Source organism: Ixodes scapularis, unplaced genomic scaffold (genome assembly GCF_016920785.2).
Source record: "Ixodes scapularis isolate PalLabHiFi unplaced genomic scaffold, ASM1692078v2 PGA_scaffold1__304_contigs__length_218370807, whole genome shotgun sequence".
NCBI lineage: Eukaryota > Metazoa > Arthropoda > Arachnida > Ixodida > Ixodidae > Ixodes > Ixodes scapularis.
In genome coordinates, this window is record NW_024609846.1 from 124789216 (window position 1) to 124806455 (window position 17240).

The 17240-nt window shown below is 45.8% G+C and overlaps 2 non-coding genes across 2 annotated transcripts; both read left to right on the forward strand.

Moving 5' to 3' along the window:
* Positions 1–1500: 1500 nt before the first annotated feature.
* On the forward strand, positions 1501–1573 carry Trnak-cuu. Its single transcript has one exon. It is a non-coding gene; the product is annotated as a tRNA-Lys (tRNA).
* A 2798-nt stretch (positions 1574–4371) lies between these two features.
* Positions 4372–4444, forward strand: Trnak-cuu. Its single transcript has one exon. It is a non-coding gene; the product is annotated as a tRNA-Lys (tRNA).
* The last annotated feature ends 12796 nt before the right edge of the window (positions 4445–17240 follow it).

Genomic DNA, 17240 nt, shown 5'->3' on the forward strand with positions numbered 1-17240 from the left:
TTTAAAAATAACATACTTGGTTTTACTAGTATTTAGGCTTAAACGATTGATTTGTAACCATGTTGATAGTTTTAATAGGTAAGTATTAGCTGACAGTTCCAAGCACTTTTTTGTCACTCCCGTAAAAAACACATTAGTATCATCGGCATACATTATTAGCTCGGGGGAGTCTGGAATTTTAGTTATATCATTGATATACAAGAGGAATAGCAGAGGGCCTAAAATAGAGCCCTGTGGTACACCACACTGTATCCTCATTTTTTTAGATGACTGATCATTTTTAATTGTTTAAAGCACATTAAGTGCTTTAAACAATTTTAAAGCATTGCCATTTAAAAAATAAATACTTTTCACAGAAAGAGTTTTAATTAATTTTAACCAAATTGCAGAAAAGCGCCACGTAGCGGAGGGTATGAAACGCACTATCTGGGCCGCGAATCGGCTTCTGTGTCCTCTATTTACGTTTACTATATTACTCTATGGCTGAACCACCACGTCAGAGGCATGTGTACGTCATTCTCACGTTTTGCTTGTTTTTACTTCTCAGAGCGAAATTGAACGATGACGTCATGAGTTTCTCCCCCCGGTGTTGGCTGACCGGGCGTTCACGTGATCACCGTAACACGGATGCGCTAGTTTGCGCTGCCCTGCGCGCGTCTGTTTCCCCGCTCCCCTTCTCCTCTTTCGTCTTCTCCCCTCCCCCTCTCCCCCGGGCCATCACCGTCCACGCCTTGCGAAGCGACCTGCCCGCGTCCAATTAAAAAAAAAAAAAAGACCTGCCGGCGTCGCGTGTCCTGTTTCTCGCTCCCTCCCGAACGTCACAAGACCACGTGGTTCGACGTGTCGTAATCATGACTGTGACGACCTGAGACCAATGTTGCATGACGCAACCGAAGTTTCGGTTTCGATATCTGCTGATGTTTAAATTAGGATTACACAAATAACATTTCACATTTCGCGAATCCGAAGACGTAGAGTTGTTTAGTAGTGCTTTGTGAATGTGAATCACATGGAAGCCTAAATTTTTCGGAATTGAGCGGAGTTGCCCTTTAAAGTGTTTAGCGACTGGTGTTTGTTCCTTATTTACAATGTCAGACTTATGGCCATAAAATCGCTCTTTCATAGAATTTTTAGTTTCTCCCACGTATTGCTTGTCACACAGCTTGCAGTTAATAATATATATCACGTCAGGTGTTTTGCAGTCGATAGGCTGTTTAATATTTACGTAGAAATCTGATGCGTAGCTCGAAATTTTATCAGCAGTCAAAACGAACGGGCAAAGTTAGCAAGGAGTTTTGTGGCAAGGACCACAACCGCCGCATGAACTGGGTTTTTGTATATACGAGGGACATAGCATCCTCCCAAGATTCCGATGCTTACGGAATGTGACAAATGGTGATTCGGGAAATATATTTTTTTGTTTAAAACAAAAGCTGTAACAAATGTATATACCTCATTTTTTTCATTCTTGCTACCTATGTTTTTAAACTCTAAAAAAGTGCCCGGCTAGCTCAGTCGTTAGAGCTCGAGACTCTTAATCTCGGGGTCGTGGGTTCGAGCCCCACGTTGAGCGTCAATTTTTTATTTAATTTTTTTTTTTTGCAATCATGGTGCAAATTATAAAACGGTGATGGCGCAGGCAAGCTGGTTTAGATTTACCATTTTCTTGAAAAACCTGAGACTTGGTAGAGAAGAAGAGGCATCCAAGGTGGAAGAGAAAAGAACAGAATGAGAGGAGGCAACGTCGCAATGGAGACGTTGCTTCTTGTCAATCTGTTGCTTTCCCTTCCATTTTGAATTCTCGATCTCCGCCAGTCTCGGGTGGTATAAGAAAATTTGTAAATTATTTTGAGCACGAATGGGACTGGGCTTGTTTTGTTGTCGCAATCCAGTTTTTTTTTTTTTTTTTTTTTTTAGAAATATTTGGCGCCACCTGACAAAATACGGCGCTAAAAGATTCACAGGATGAATGAAACAATACACGCATTAGAAGGGGTGGAGACAAAAACTGCAGTTTGGAGTGAAAACGACAAGCCACGATCCCCAGGGCAACCAAGTTCATTAGTACACGTTCCGGCATCCAGCTCAAAATATTTGCAATACTGGGAATGCCCTTTTGGCAGTCCTGCTTTCTCCTGGGGCATGTTCATTAATCACTTCGAAGGTGCTGGTTCCTGAGTTTCTCTTTGTTGCGTACGATTCCAGATACTTCCGCAGAAGAGCAAACGTCAGAGCTCTAGGTACTGTGGCGCACCGAGCTGTCGCAACCCTGAAAGCCTAGTAAATGTGAAGCTCAGCAGGTTCCCGTTGAGGCTCGTGGGAAATACAACGCGGTCAAGAGATAAATAAACGTCGTAAGCCGTGCCAAAAAGCATTCCGGTCACATTAGATTACACGAGATGGATTTCCAAATCTGGCATAAGATTCGAAAAGTGCGGCGTTTTATTTGAGTTCGATGCTCTTGACATCCTCACTGCTCTGTACTCCGCAGACGCTTCTTGTTCAAACGGCGTTTTGTGAACAGTTGCGCTAATAGGGAGTTTCAGGAGTCCGTTTTCGTACACGCGGGTTCCACTCTCTGCGCATGCGCGGCCCACTCTGAGTTTGGGCATAGAAACGTGAGCGAGCGTTTTCTCCGCTTCGCCTGTCGTCAGACCGTCGCCTGGCTACTCAAGATGGCTTCTCTATTTCGACCCATCTCTACAGTTCTACCTTCGTCTCCGCTGCAAGAAAACGGCCTACTTAAGAAATAAAATATAACTGCGTCCGGCATTGTCCACACTACAACCGCCATGCACGAAACGCACATTCATCGCCCAATAGTCGTCTTCAACATAACTAAACACAAATACGAGGGAACAGTAAACTAGCTGATCCACAAAACGAGTTCAGCTATTCATGCATAAATAACTCCCTTAAAAAGCAAAAAAAGAAAAGAAGAAAAAAAGGTTTGTAACAGCTAGTGGGTGTGAGGGAGTCGCTTTTAGTTCTGCTTTTGTAGCGAAGGCAAACTCGACGCAACCTTCGCTTTTGTGCGTCTGAGGCTCCCGCAAACAACACAAGAAAAGTGTCCTTGCACGTTTGCCTTCACTAAAATGCGGCCGTAATATTTGGACGTTCAATTTTGTTATGCCAGTTCCTGTGTGGGTTGTCTCAATGTACCGAGGAAGGCATCTGCTAGAACTCCCTAATGCTAAAACCACGCAACCACGCGCACATACAGATTAATACATTTTGCGTTAAATAAATGTTGAAGAGAGCTGCTTGTACGCTTTGCACATGCTCCAGATTACAGCCGCCGTTGTTGACACACGCACACATATGTAAGATATATGATGTAAGTGTTTTAGACGTTGTAAAATTAAGGGGATCACGGTGCCTTTTGCCTCTTGGCACTTTTTATTATTTTGCCGTAGAATCTCCAGTAAGCCTCGAGACACATGTTTTATGTCGATGAAAAATCGTAATATTGACTTTATCGTTTGACCCCCGCAATGTAGGGCAGCTTTCATTTTTTTTTTGCGCAGACCCACGACGATCTTTGTCAGGTGGTACCGGAACTACGGTGGTCGGAACGCGGTTTCGGCTGGTGTGTTCAGCGTCCTATGACGCATCCGACGACGCAGTCCCGAAGTCACATCAGATGACGTCACGGGAGCCGGCATGTCACGCTGTCGGATGGCGTGATCCTGGCGGTTGATCGCATAATAACAAATTCAGGGACCTAAAGAGTGAGTAAAGAAAGAGTATCCTTGACATCAGACGTGTGCCTATCGCAAGCGATGAGATTGAGGATGTCAGCGCTGCTGTCTGACCTTCTGGAATGCTGATTTATCGATAACGCTACACAGCGCTCCCACACTTGATCAGCTCCCAGACTTGAGCTCAAAAGCCCGGAGCCATTCTAGTTACAGTCACTTCAGTACAAATTGAATAGAGGGTCAAATACAGTTCAATATGGTTAAAACTGTATAAGGGTACGAACACAAAATTTATTACCTTGTGTTTGCCCTTCGCTCAAGTTTTTCCTGTCCCGCAACATTCCCCGTCCGAAAAAATCTTCTGCCACTAAAGTACAAGCACGTGAGACGTTTAAGAACGATTTTTCTCTGAACCTGCCCTTCCTTATCTCGCCCGGCTAGCTCAGTCGGTCTCCAGGGTTAGGACTGCCTATTCATTTGCGGCCTTTGAACTGCGGATTAGACACGTGAACTGTTGTGTCGCTTTGTGTTACTTTGCACGCTGCACACTGTGTTATGCTGTTTTGTGGTTTTTTTCTGCACTTTGAGTGCATGAGGAAGTGTGAACGAATTTTTTTAAACATGTACATAAAGATCAATTTTAAATAAAAAAAAAAAAAAAAAAAAAAGAGCCCGGCTAGCTCAGTCGGTAGAGCACGAGACTCTTAATCTCGGGATCATGGGTTCGAGCCCCACGTTGGGCGACATTTTTTATTTCATTTTTTTTTTTTCAATCGTGGTGCAAATGATAAAACAGTGATGGCGCAGGCAAGCTGGTGTAGATTTACTCTTCTCTTGAAAAACTTGAGACTTGGTGCAGAACGAGAAGTATCCAATGTGGAAGAAAAAAGAACAGGATGAGAGGAAGTAACGACGTAATTAAGATGTAGCTTCTTGTCATTCTCCTCCTTTCTCTTCCATTGATCTTTTATGGTGTCAGAAGACTACCCAATAAATATTTTGTTATAGTGAATACGTGCAATAAACATCAACCCGAAAACCCCCGTTTGTTTGCCGTGTGAACCCGAACGCTTTTCGATACAGGTACCTATATCGCCACCTCACTGTCCCGCAGTTCCAAAGACGTTTGGCTGACGGGTTTCATTATCTGCCAAGGACCCGGTACATAAAATAAAGGCTTTTGTCTAAGACCACAGTGATGCAGTGCTGTATCTTAGTGATACAATATTATCGAGTTTACATTGAAATAAATATAGCGTGCTGACTTCAAATATGACACACCAGGCTATAAGATGTTTAAATTTTTAGTTACTAATCTAATTTATGATTCAGACATATAATAATCAGTACGAGACCTATTATCGTAGCTAATATAGTGCCTTCAATATGTCTCCCTTTCATGGTGTTATGAAGTGTTGTGATATATTAATGTCAGACGTGCGTTGGATGGTACTGTTGATATTGACAATGTAAATGTCAATTAATGCTTTTTTTTTTTGCTTCATACTTTTTTATGTCGTTTGTTTCGATTTGTTGGCTTTTATTGTGACGTATTGCTGAAGTTCATATGTTTATACGGATGATTTGATCTCAATAGTTCAAAGGTACTTATACTTGTTAGTGAGCCCGTTGCTAATGATGTAGGTTTAGAAAGAGTTGTATACGTAAAGACAGGGGACGGGACAACAAATCTTTCAACTTTCAAGTTGAAAGATGTGTTGTCCCGTCCCCTGTCTTTACGTATAAGACTCTTTCTAAACCTAGTTCAAAGGTGTCCATGTTTATTTTTATTTTTTTCCTTAATTATTGTATGCTCTTTCAGTTGACTGCTATATGGGGGTGGGGGGGGGGGGGGGGGGGGCGGGGCGCTGGCGGCCACGTCTGGGCTCGTTTAGCCTTTTGCTGCAGCCACGGGGCATATGTATGCCTGAAATAAAGTATTACTTTATATAATCTGACAAACTTGCACAATTAACAAATTACGGTATGCTCAACTTGATATGTGTATGTGCGTAATAAATGAAGTAACATCTAGTTTGCTTTCCATTTAGACACTTTAGTTTGTACTACTAGCTTAAAGCTGTATGATCCGTTATCTTGCGGGAAAACGTTGTTTTTTTTTTTACAAAAGGTGTATGCTTAGCTTTTGCACGCATCTGACGTGTTGTGCTCTATTCGAGCGTTTGCCTGCTTAGTGTATTTTACTTGACTGTGACGTAGGTAATGTCTGTGACCTGTAGATAGCAGGCTTCCGCAATACGTTACCTTACGAGGCGCTACACTTGAACCTTGATCTTCCCCATGAATAAAGCGGACAACATTCCGTTATAAATTTAAGAGGTATTGTTCCAAAACATTTATAACGTCTCAAATTTTGGTGGCAAAAGAAAAACAAACAAAAATCCAGCGCACATTCAGTGGACAGTGTTTAATGTGATGTTATGTAGGATAGCAGTGAAGTGAAATCGAACATAAACTTAATCTGCAATCCTTTACCCTGTAGGGACTAAAATACAATTAGTCTTTAGAAAAGACTCGTCATTACCTTTCCTCGGCTGTTATCCAATTCCTTCGTTTTCGCGAGTCTTCCTCTCGGCGAGGTGGTTGAGCATCGCGCTCAAAGTATTTGAGTTCCGCGTTCGATTTCTTTTTTTCTGAATTTAACTAGCTAGTACCTTCACCCGCATTTGCATTCGTTTCGTATTACATTGCAAACATTTTCCCAGGTGGCTTCTGAAAGAAAAGCTAACGAATTCAGGAAAACAACTTTTTCGAATATATAAACGTACCCTACGGGCTTGTTTCCGGAAGAAAGGAAGTATTTTCAACACAAGAATAAACGGCTTGCTGTATACATTATACGCGTGGTAGGTACGTTGATCTGACATTCCCAAAGAACAAAAAGTTTACTTCCCTAAGTTTTAATAAAAAAAAATAACATTATTTTTTTTATAAAGCCGTCATAAGATTTTTCTCAAATATTTAGTGAACAGCACTCCATGAAGCGACCATTCAGATTCTCTCTTGAATTGTGAGCTTTTTGTGTATACTTTTTACGTGAATTCATATAATCGAGTTTCTTGCTAGCCTACTCGACGGCCGCCATCTTGATTCTTTATTTCCAATTTATTTTAGAGACAACCATCTGCAGGACTACCGAGTCACGTATTACATTGGCTCCAGTGTTCGTGCTAAGTGCAAGTATAACTGGAAACACTTAAGGCCTTGAATTATCTTCAACAAAAGTGAGTAATGCCATCATATTTATATAATAGGCTTATTGCAAAGAATGTGCTTTGCTTCTAAAGGAAATAAGACAAGGCTCTGCATCTGGCCCCGATGGAATTCGCAACACTGTCATAAAGTCTTGTGCTAAAGTTATTTCGAGTTACTTGGTAATTTTGTTTACGGTATCCTTGAAATGTGACTTCTTGCCTCTGGACTGGAAATCTGCAAAGTAGTCCCCGTCCAGAAGTAAGTCTGGCCCAAAAAATCTGGTACAAAACTACAGGCCCACCTCGCTGACAAGTTTCTGCTGCAGAACTATGGAGCACATTATTTACTTAACCTAATGGAACACCTTAGACTTATAAAATTCTTTAGCCCGTCCCAACACAGATTTCGTACAGGATTTTCTTGTACCGCGCAGTTGCTCGAGCTCTATCACGACATTTCACAATCGTTTGATAAGGGCCGACAAGCTGACTGTACCTTTTTGGACTTCAAAAATGGTTTCAATATGGTTCCTCATGCTCTTCGTATGAACAAGCTTCACAAACTAAACATATATTAAGAAATTTTCTATTGAATTGGCGATTACTTAAATTTAAAAAAAAAACGGTCCGGGTTAATTAACGGTTTACAGTCCCCTTATATAGAAATAAAATCTGGATTCCCGCAGGCGTCGGTGCTTGGCCCTCTCCTTTTTTAATATGTATTAATTATATAGTTGAAGGCGTCTCTTCACTTATTCGATTGTATGGAGACGATTGCATTTTTTACAGTGATGTGACCTGTGATGCTAAAGTGTTTGCTCTTCAAAGTGATTTAGATAAAATTGACGACTGACGTATCAAATGGTGCATGCTTCTAAACGTATCTAAATTTATTAGCGTTAGATTCACTAGAAAAATTAACTTTATTCCTTCATCCAACAGTATCGGTGCTGTTTCATTTGAACTGGCATCCGAGGCTTAATATTTGGGAGCTAATTTTTTGTGCGATTTAAGATGGAATAAACATGACTATATTACAGCGAAAGCAAGCCGGTCGCTGGGATTTATTAAACGTAATTTTAGGGTTGCTCCCTCATCTTTGAAGGAGACATATTTTTTTCATGTGCGGTCTGTCCTCGACTACGCCAGTGAGATATGGGATCCGTTCAAACAGAACCTTATATATCAAATTGAAAAGAGAATCGTGCTGCGAGATTTGTTACGGGTAATTACGATTTCAGAGCTAGCATAACTGAACTTAAATCGTCTCTAAATCGGATGCCTCTGAGCCAACGTCGGAAATCACTCCGTCTCAAAATGTTACACAAAGTGCTTTACAACAATAGCGCAATTTGTAGTTCCAAGTATATTTTTTAGCCCGTCTATATATCAGAAAGAGGGGATAATTAGAGAAAAATGAGTCCATTTCACTGCAGAACTGATGTTTTCAAATGCTCATTTTTCCCGCGGTGCATTGACGATGGGAATAACCTGCCAAGTGACATTGTTGAAACGGCATTGTCAGAACTGTTTTTTCAAAAGATTCAATGTTACTTCTAACTACCGTTTTAAGTCCGGCAAACTCTTAGCTCCCACCATCCCATCAGCTTAAAGGGGCGATGCAACAATTATTGCTCTTTTGCGCAAATACAGCTTAAAACGGATTCCTGACTTTAATGACCTATGAAACACGCGTTCGTTTTTCACCCCACGCAATGGAAGTCCCCCAAAAATTAAAGAAAACCAGCAGCGTTCACCCTCTCAACTTGCAGCCAGAACAAGCGGCCACGTGATCTGGAGCCGATTATATGCCGCCAATGATGATCATAGCCACGCGCTGGGGTTGGCACAGCACAGGACACGCGCTGAGTTCTCGACATTGTTATGGCTCGGCTATTGTCGCGTTGCAGCGATTGGACATGGGCCACAACCCGAATGCTTCACGACCTAGTAATTATCACGAGCCCAAATCGAGTGCCCACACAATGCTCGGGTTCAATCTATGAACCGCATTCAAATGTCATTCGGGTGTACTGCGATCCCCACAATACGTCATCAAATTTCACAAGGGGGCGATTGAATGAAAATGATCGCTTTTTTTCCTTGAAATTACACTGAAACAAAGGAGTTTCTTGGCCAGTGGCATTGCGTGTGAGTATGCATAAGTCCCATTAGTGCCAGTAAGCTCGTGTAAAGTGAAAAAACATTCCAATTGAATTTCGTTGCACCGCTCTTTTAAGTTTAAACAGCTAGGGTATAGCTCGCACGCACTCTTGAAGGCGGTGTATCGTCTTGATAAACGTAGACCAGGGCACAAGCGAGCAAGCGTTTATTCTCCTCAAATGACTAGTTTGTGTTGGGCTCCACCGACATCATGGCCGGTCTGACTAGATGTCCGTCCAAGGTGGGTCAGCGAGCGGTGATTCTTTAACGAATCGATGTCCAAATCCTTCACACTGCGAAAGTTTCTTTGATATTCGATTTCTTTTTCTTGTGCCTGTTGTGATAGTCAGCGCAGAGCACTCTCGTTAAGCTGTACGATTCAGCCATCGAAACGCGGGGGCCGCTAGGCTCATGTAGTACTCACGGACGATGTTCACGAAGCGCCCGCCGGATGGTCCACGAGAAAGCCAAGTGAAAGTAAAAGTTACACCTGGGGTCTTCTACAACTTCTACCACTTTCAAAGAACCGGTACGTTTTTCTCCAGTATACTTGTTAGCGTGTTGGTAATGATGCATTTTTAGAAAGAGTTATATACGAAAAGGTCCACCGCGGCGGCGGCTCCAATGCTGTGAGGAGGCGCACCCACCGGTTCCTCGAAGGAGAGTTGCACATGCGTAGTGTGAGTGCGGACTGCGACGCCGCGGGACATAGAACCGAGCAAGAGATGCTCCGCATCTAAAAGCTGTAGTGGGGAAGCGTATTGACGCGAACGCGAGCCACAAAGTCTACTTTGCTCGCCGGGACCGCTGCTCAAAACTTGAGAATTACAGGCCTATTTCAGTGGTGTCTCCTCAAGAACTGCTCTTCGTGAGTGCGTGAGCGTATAGCTAGCGCGTGCTCTTTTTTCAGTGCCGAGACTGGACTCGCTTGTCGGTGCGTTCAGTCCCTACAATAGGTACTAACAAACATTGCAAGAACAGGCTGCAATATGTTTGTGTGCCTGAAGTTTTAAAGCTGGAAACATGACCGAATAGAGGCTACCGCAGTGCCGTGAATGGGGCAGATACTCATACATGAAAAATAATTATTTTTACAAAGTTCAAAAATACTCAAGGGTGGTCAGAAAGAAACAAATTGACGGCGTAGAGGCGGACAGTGATTTTAAAATGGGGAGTCTTAGTGCGTTTTAGAATAAGAGTCTCAGAAAATGCGCCCGGTTCTGACCGATGGCGAGGCACTCTCATGTCGCATGCTTCGCAGGGCTTGTTTTCAATAGCCGGCGTCAGTTAGTGGGTTGGCGCAAGCAAGCGTCAGCACCACCCCACAAACTAACAGCAACGCTACGTCCACTGAAGACAAAGCTGCGCAGCGAAGGGCACGCGACGCTCAGCGCAAACGCTTGAACCGAGCGGCAGACCCTGAACTACGGCAACGAGAAGCGGCGTCCATTCGTCAACGTCGAGCGGCGGATGCTGAACTACGACAACGTGAAGCAGCGGCGGTTCGAGAACGTCGAGCAGCAGAACCTGTGGTTCGGGACCGTGAAGTTCAACGTAAACGTACGAAGCGAGCGGCGGAACCCGACCTTCGAGAACGGGAAGCCGCGTTGGTTCGTGAACGTCGAGCAGCAGAACCTGAGGTTCGGGACAGTGAAGTTCAACAACGTTACTAACACCGTTCATAACGATCCGCGATGCTCCGCATCACCCCATGGTTCCCCTCGGGAAGATGGTGTAATTTTTTATACCCCGTTTCATTATAAATGCCAGCGTAGCAGAGGCTACAGGAGCGAGTTCCGAGCTTTCAGTGTCCATGCCAACCACGTGCGCTCGTGCAGTGCGAGCATCGTTTGGGGAAGCGTGTTTTTGCAAGTAGCTTTGGCTTCGCTATCACGTAAAGTGAAGGTTACGTGCTCGCGGAAGCACGAATTAAAGCAATGCAAATATTACAGCTGAAAGGAATGTTGAATGTGACTCTGAGGCCGCGAGCTGCAGAATTATAATCTTTTTTTTTTTTACTTGGTAATCGCGCATCTACAGATGCTGACAGATGCTTGCATTCGAATGTGGCACGTGCGAATTCTAACGTTACAGAGCTGCCTAAGTCATTGCAGCCATCAAAACATGGTCGCGTCTTGCGTAGGGTGCCTACATGTCTGTCTGTCTCAGGGTGAAGACATCCATTGTTATCCTGAATGTGCCAGCGCTTGACGCTCTCGCGCACTTGGTGCGTGACTTGGGCGGTAAAATGGCGTCTATGCATTAGCCAAAGCTACGCGCTCGTGCTGAGTGACACCGGATTGCGCGCACTTCAAAATGCATAGAAAGAACGATTGGGCGGAAAAATGACCGAGATGTCACCACTCAAGCAAAAGCGCGCGTGTGTATGAAGGCACTCTAGTCTTGCGGATGCGCTCGCGCCCCCTGCCCCAGAGTAACGGGTCTGTAGAACGTTGGCAGAGCTGCTCGATGTTGACCTGGAGAGGCTGGCTGTTGGCGGCCGATCCAGAGTCCAGGGCTGTTGGTTGCTGTGTGTGGAGCCACGGTAACATTGGCGACGGATGGAGTGGTCACCTCCATCACGGCGTCGGCAAGCGCGGCAAGTCCGGTGAGGCCCAACGTTGTTGCTGTTGCCAAAACCATCTGAACATTGGAAGGTAGCCTTTGCAAGAACAGCTCGCAGAGGAATACGTTGTCCAGATTATTAGTGCGCTCTCCAAGAAGCTGGGTTATGCGTCGCAGCAACTGGCTTGGTCGCCGGTCACCGAGCTCTTCCGCCGAGAGAAGCTGGTGCACACGGGAGCGTTTCGAAACCTCGGTGCGCTTGAGCAGAGCATTCTTCAGTTGGTCATACGGTGTTGCTGGAGAGGGATTTGCCAGAACGTCGTGGGCTTCGTCGGCGGCAGCTGGTGAAAGAGCCGAGACGACGTGGTGATACTTTTGACCTTGTGTGGTGACCCCTGCGAGGTGGAATTGTGATTCCGTTTGCAGGAACCAAACTCGCTGATTGCGGTCCCAGTATGGTGGAAGGCGGACTGCGGCTGCTGCAACAGTGGCTGGCGGCGGGTCCGAAGGCTCTCCTTGCTGCATTTCACCCGTTCTAGTTGGCGATCACGTCCGGGTCACCAAATATGGTGAAACAGGCAGGAGACGGACGTTCCAAAACAGCGTTCTACTGCAGTGGTGTCTCGTCAGGAACTTCCCTTCGTAAGCGCGTGAGCGTATAGCTAGCGCGCAATATCTGTAGGGACTGGACGCACCGACAAGCGAGTCCAGTCTCGGCACTGGAAAAAGTGCGCGCGCAAGCTTTTCGCTCACGCGCGTCGTCGCAGCTACACAAGGCCGCGGCCCCCACCCTCGTGAATCACGTCGCAGACGTTCAACGTCTCGTCGGGCACGTGGCGAATCGACATCTCGTCGGACACGCGTCGAAAACACGCGATCACCAAGCCCTTCCGGGGTCTGCTACTGCCACCGCCGCTTCGGTGCCAACGCCCGGCATTGCCTCCGCCCTTGTTCATGGCAGGGAAACAGGCCGACCGACGTCTAGAGGCGACGAGTGGTCAGGGCCTCGACGAAAGTCGTCTGTTCTATGTGTATGACCGAGCCACCAAGAACTGGTACCTCGTCGACACCGGAGCCAAGATCAGCGCAGTTCTTGCAACACGTGCCGACCGTTCCTTGACACCGATCTATTTTCTGCGCGCAGTGAACAACAGCGCCATCTCAGTTTACCGAGAACGGTCGATCACCCTGAAACTCGGCCTCCGGCGGGTTTTCCGGTGGATCTTCCTGGTGGCCGACGTCAGTCAAGGAATTCTCGGCGCGGACTTTCTCAACCACTACAAGCTCCTCGTGGATGTCAGAAGCAGGCGACTGATAGACTCCACCACGCGACTTTCCATCCATGGTATCGCAACGGACGACAATGCAGTCTACACATCTGCCCGCACGAACCCGGAAGAAGCGTTCAAGACCTCGCTGAGTAAGTTTCCGAACTTTACTCAGTCACCTGATTGGACCAAACCCGTCTCGCACGACGTTACAACACCACATCGTGACGACAGGACCACCTGTTTACTGTCGTCCCCGCCGTCTAGCCTTAGAGAAACTCCGCGATGCTCGCCAAGAGTTTGAGCACATGTTAGACCTTGGCATCATCCGACCGTCGCCTAACAGCTGGGCGTCTCCATTACACATGGTGTCGAAGAAAAATGGAGACTGGCGGCCGTGTGGCGTTAATCGTGCCCTAAATAAAAACATTGTGCCGGACAGGTACCCTCTGCCTAACATCCAGGAAATCACGGTGAACCTACAAGGCGCGAAGGTCTTCTCAAAGATTGATCTGACGCGGGCCTACCACCAAATTCCCGTTCAAAAAGTCCAAACACCGTTTGAACTTTTTGAATTTCTCCGCATGCCCTTTGGCCTCAGAAATGCGACTCAGTCATTCCAACGGTTCATTGACGCTGTCACACGAGGGTTACCTTTTGTCTTCGCATACGTAGATGATTTGCTCATAGCCAGCAAGTCACCGGAAGAGCACACGACCCATTTAGACCTCCTCTTCGAACGACTGCGCAGCCACGGCATTGTCATCAACGCTGCAAAAAGTGTGTTCGGAGTTCCGGAATTGGAATTTCTTGGTCATCGGCTTGACTCCTCGGGCATTCCTTCATTGCCATCAAAGGTACAAGTCATCAAAGATTTCCCGAGGCCGACTTCGACCACCAAACTTCGCCAGTTTCTCGGTTTGGTAAATTTATACCGACGTTTCGTTCCGAACTGCGCCAAACTACTCGAACATCTTGGGATCCTCCTAACGAAACAAGAGCTAAAAACGGCGTCCCTTCCTTGGAACGAAGATGCCGAACGCGCTTTCGACGAGGCGAAGAACTCACTTGCAGAAGCAGCAATGCTAGTACATCCTAAGCATGATGCCCCAACATCGCTGATGACTGACGCATCTGCCACAGCCGTAAGAGCGGTGCTACAACAAAAAGTCGACGGAGAGTGGCGGCCGATTAATTTCTTTTCTGAGAAGCTCAAGCCAGCGCAAACGCGCTACAGCGTTTTCGCACGTGAGCTATTGGCTGCCTGCTTGGCTGTACGACACTTTCGACATTTCGTCGAGGGACGGCCATTTACCATGTGGACTGACCAGAAGCCCCTAACTTACGCCATCAGCAATTCCGGGTCTCATTACACACTACTTGAGATTCGCCAGCTAGCCTTCTTGGCCGAATTCACAACGGACCTTCGGCATGTTAAAGGAGTTGACAACGTCCCCGCTGATGTCCTCAGCCGGATTGACGCCGTGAACACCCCAGCCTGTTCTGCCGTAGACTTGAGTTGCTGGTCCGTCTACAGACCACCGACGAAGAATTGCATGCCCTGTGCAGTTCATCCACGTCGCTGCAACTGCGGGATGTAAACTTTCCAGAAGGCACCACCGTGGTTTGCGACCTGTCAACAGGAACGCCTAGGCCTTTTGTGCCACGTGAACTGCGACGGCAGCTTTTCGAAGCGACTCACTGCTTGTCGCGCCCTGGTGTACGATAATCCCAGAAGCTCCTGTGCGACCGCTACGTTTGGCCCCGGATAAAATCCAACGTTCGTGAATGGGTGCGTTCCTGCATCGCATGCCAGTGCGCGAAAGTACAGCGGCATCCGGTACCACCGAGTGGACAATTCCTACAGCCTGACAGCCGTCTCAACAAGATACATCTGGACCTGGTGGGACCGCTAGCGATTTCGCAGGGACAGCGTTACATCCTAACGTGTGTCGACAGATTCACACGATGGCCAGAGGCAACCCCACTGCCCGATATCACCGCCGCCACCGTCGTTGAGGCGTTTATCGTTACGTGGGTTTGGCTGCTCCGCAGAGATTGTCACCGACAGGGGTCGACAATTTGAATCGGCACTCTTTGCCGAGCTCACTCGATTGCTCGAAACCAACCGCTGGAGAACGACTGCCTACCACCCACAGTCGAACGGGATGGTAGAACGATTTCATCGATATTTGAAATCGGCCCTTGCAGCTCAAGGTCGTCCCTCGGATTGGGTTCCTCATCTTCCCCTTGCGCTTCTTGGAATCCGGACAGCCTTGAAGTATGACATCGGAGGCTCCACCGCCGAACTTGTGTACGGCACTGCACTCCTCTTGCTATCAGATTTTTTTAAAAAATAGAACTGCCTCAACAACAAAGGCAGTGACTATGTAAAAGAACTGAAGCAAATTTTATCGATTTGCGACCGGTGCCTACACGGCAAGAAACTTCAAAGTCTCCCTACGTGACCCAGGACCTCCAAGACGCCACTCATGTTTTCGTACGACAGTCGCAAAAGAAGCCACTGCGCCCACATCACATCGGACCTTTTCCAGTCGTCGAAAAAAGAAGCGACACGTTTCTCCTGCGTGTCAACGGCAAGAACTACTAAAGTCGACACATATTGAGCAAGCGCCAGGATATATCGCTACGTGACAGCGACCACACGACAGAGAAAAGCCAACTTCGTTGGCACCCGAATGTTTCTGTGTTTTGATCGTTTGTCCTACCTCCTCTCTAAGGGGGAAGGAAGGGGACATATCTGTAAGGACTGGACGCACCGACAAGCGAGTTCAGTCTCGGCACTGGAAAAAGAGCGCGCGCTAGCTATGCCCTCACGCGCTCACGAAGGGCGGTTCCTGACGAGGCACCACTCAAATAGAACTTTGTTTTGGAACGTCCGTCTCCTGCTTGTTTCTTTCACGACACTATCATTGGCCTTACTGCGTAAAGTTTTGAAAAATCGGAGATGGCCTTCTTTGATTGAGTTTCAAGGTAACTCCTAATTATTAAAATGACCCCATTTGAGCATCTATAACACTACCCAGGACAACAATAATTACGCTACCGAGGAAAACAATATTTAGCTATAGTATTAATAAAACACAGGACAAAACGCTGACAAAGTTCGAAAGTTCTGGTATTTATAGTTGGGAAAAACAAAATATAAACTGTAAGCTTTCTTTTCCGGAATGTGCCGTGTTTGCGATTCTTCTCTGGAATTTGACATCGTTGATGCTAAATGATTAATATTTTGAGTCAGTCAATCCTCCTTATAGGTAGTGCGAGATTAAACATTTCTAGACCCGTAGCCATGAGTTTGCTTGGGAGAGGTGCCCGAAATGCCAACTTCACGCAAGTCGCGGAAAGCGCTTCGCACAGAGAGTGTGCTCCTAATGTTTTTGTTCGCCAAGACAAACATTTTTTTCATTAAACAGATTTCGGTTTTGTTCTGATGGGCATAGAGTCTGCAAATATATATCTTGTTCGTAAAAATTAAAAATGGTCACCGGACATGGTCGGCCGAACTTCTCTGAAAACACCCTCCAATATTTAGTTTCTTGATAGTAGGGAACAATGCATCCAACGTATGAGCTTCCAGAAACGTTCAAACCAATAGATAATTATTATATTTATGAAATAAATTGTTTTAAAATGGAAAGTGTATTTTGCTTTATTTTCACTGAATATGCAAGAAATTTTAAATTCCGATTGCATGAATACTTAATGAAATCGATGTAAATGGGAATAAACTCGCCTCTGAATATTCCCTACGTATGAAACGTAAAGAAAAGTAATAGACGCTCACACAACTCCTGCTAAGCAAAAGGTTTGCCATATTGCATTTATTTTTATCGGAATCGAACTGTAAAAGCAAATAATTGATTCTTGCGACTTCATATACACTCTATATTCCGTCTCACTAAAACCGTTCAGTACAGGCAAAGCTACATGGGAGATAGTGTATCCCGACATGTTCAAGAGGAGGGAAAGGATCGGAACAGGGGAATCCCAGCCCTTCTCTCTTGTTCCTCCTTTCAAGCATTCACGGATAAATATTTTATGTTAGGTTAAATTAAGTGAGGTTTTATTTTCTTGCAATTCAGCTTGAAACACAACAGCCTAGAGTTTGAGACTAAATAAAAGTTTCTTATTGAATTTACATAAGCATAGGCGCACTAAAGAAACAAATTAATAATTCTCATCTTGCTGATTGCCGCAAAGTGTCTCCCCTGTCCGCTCCGCATCGCCTCTAGAATCATTTACAATCCCATTAAGATACACGTTGTCGAGATGACAGCCATACTTCCTCCCCGCAAAGACAACTC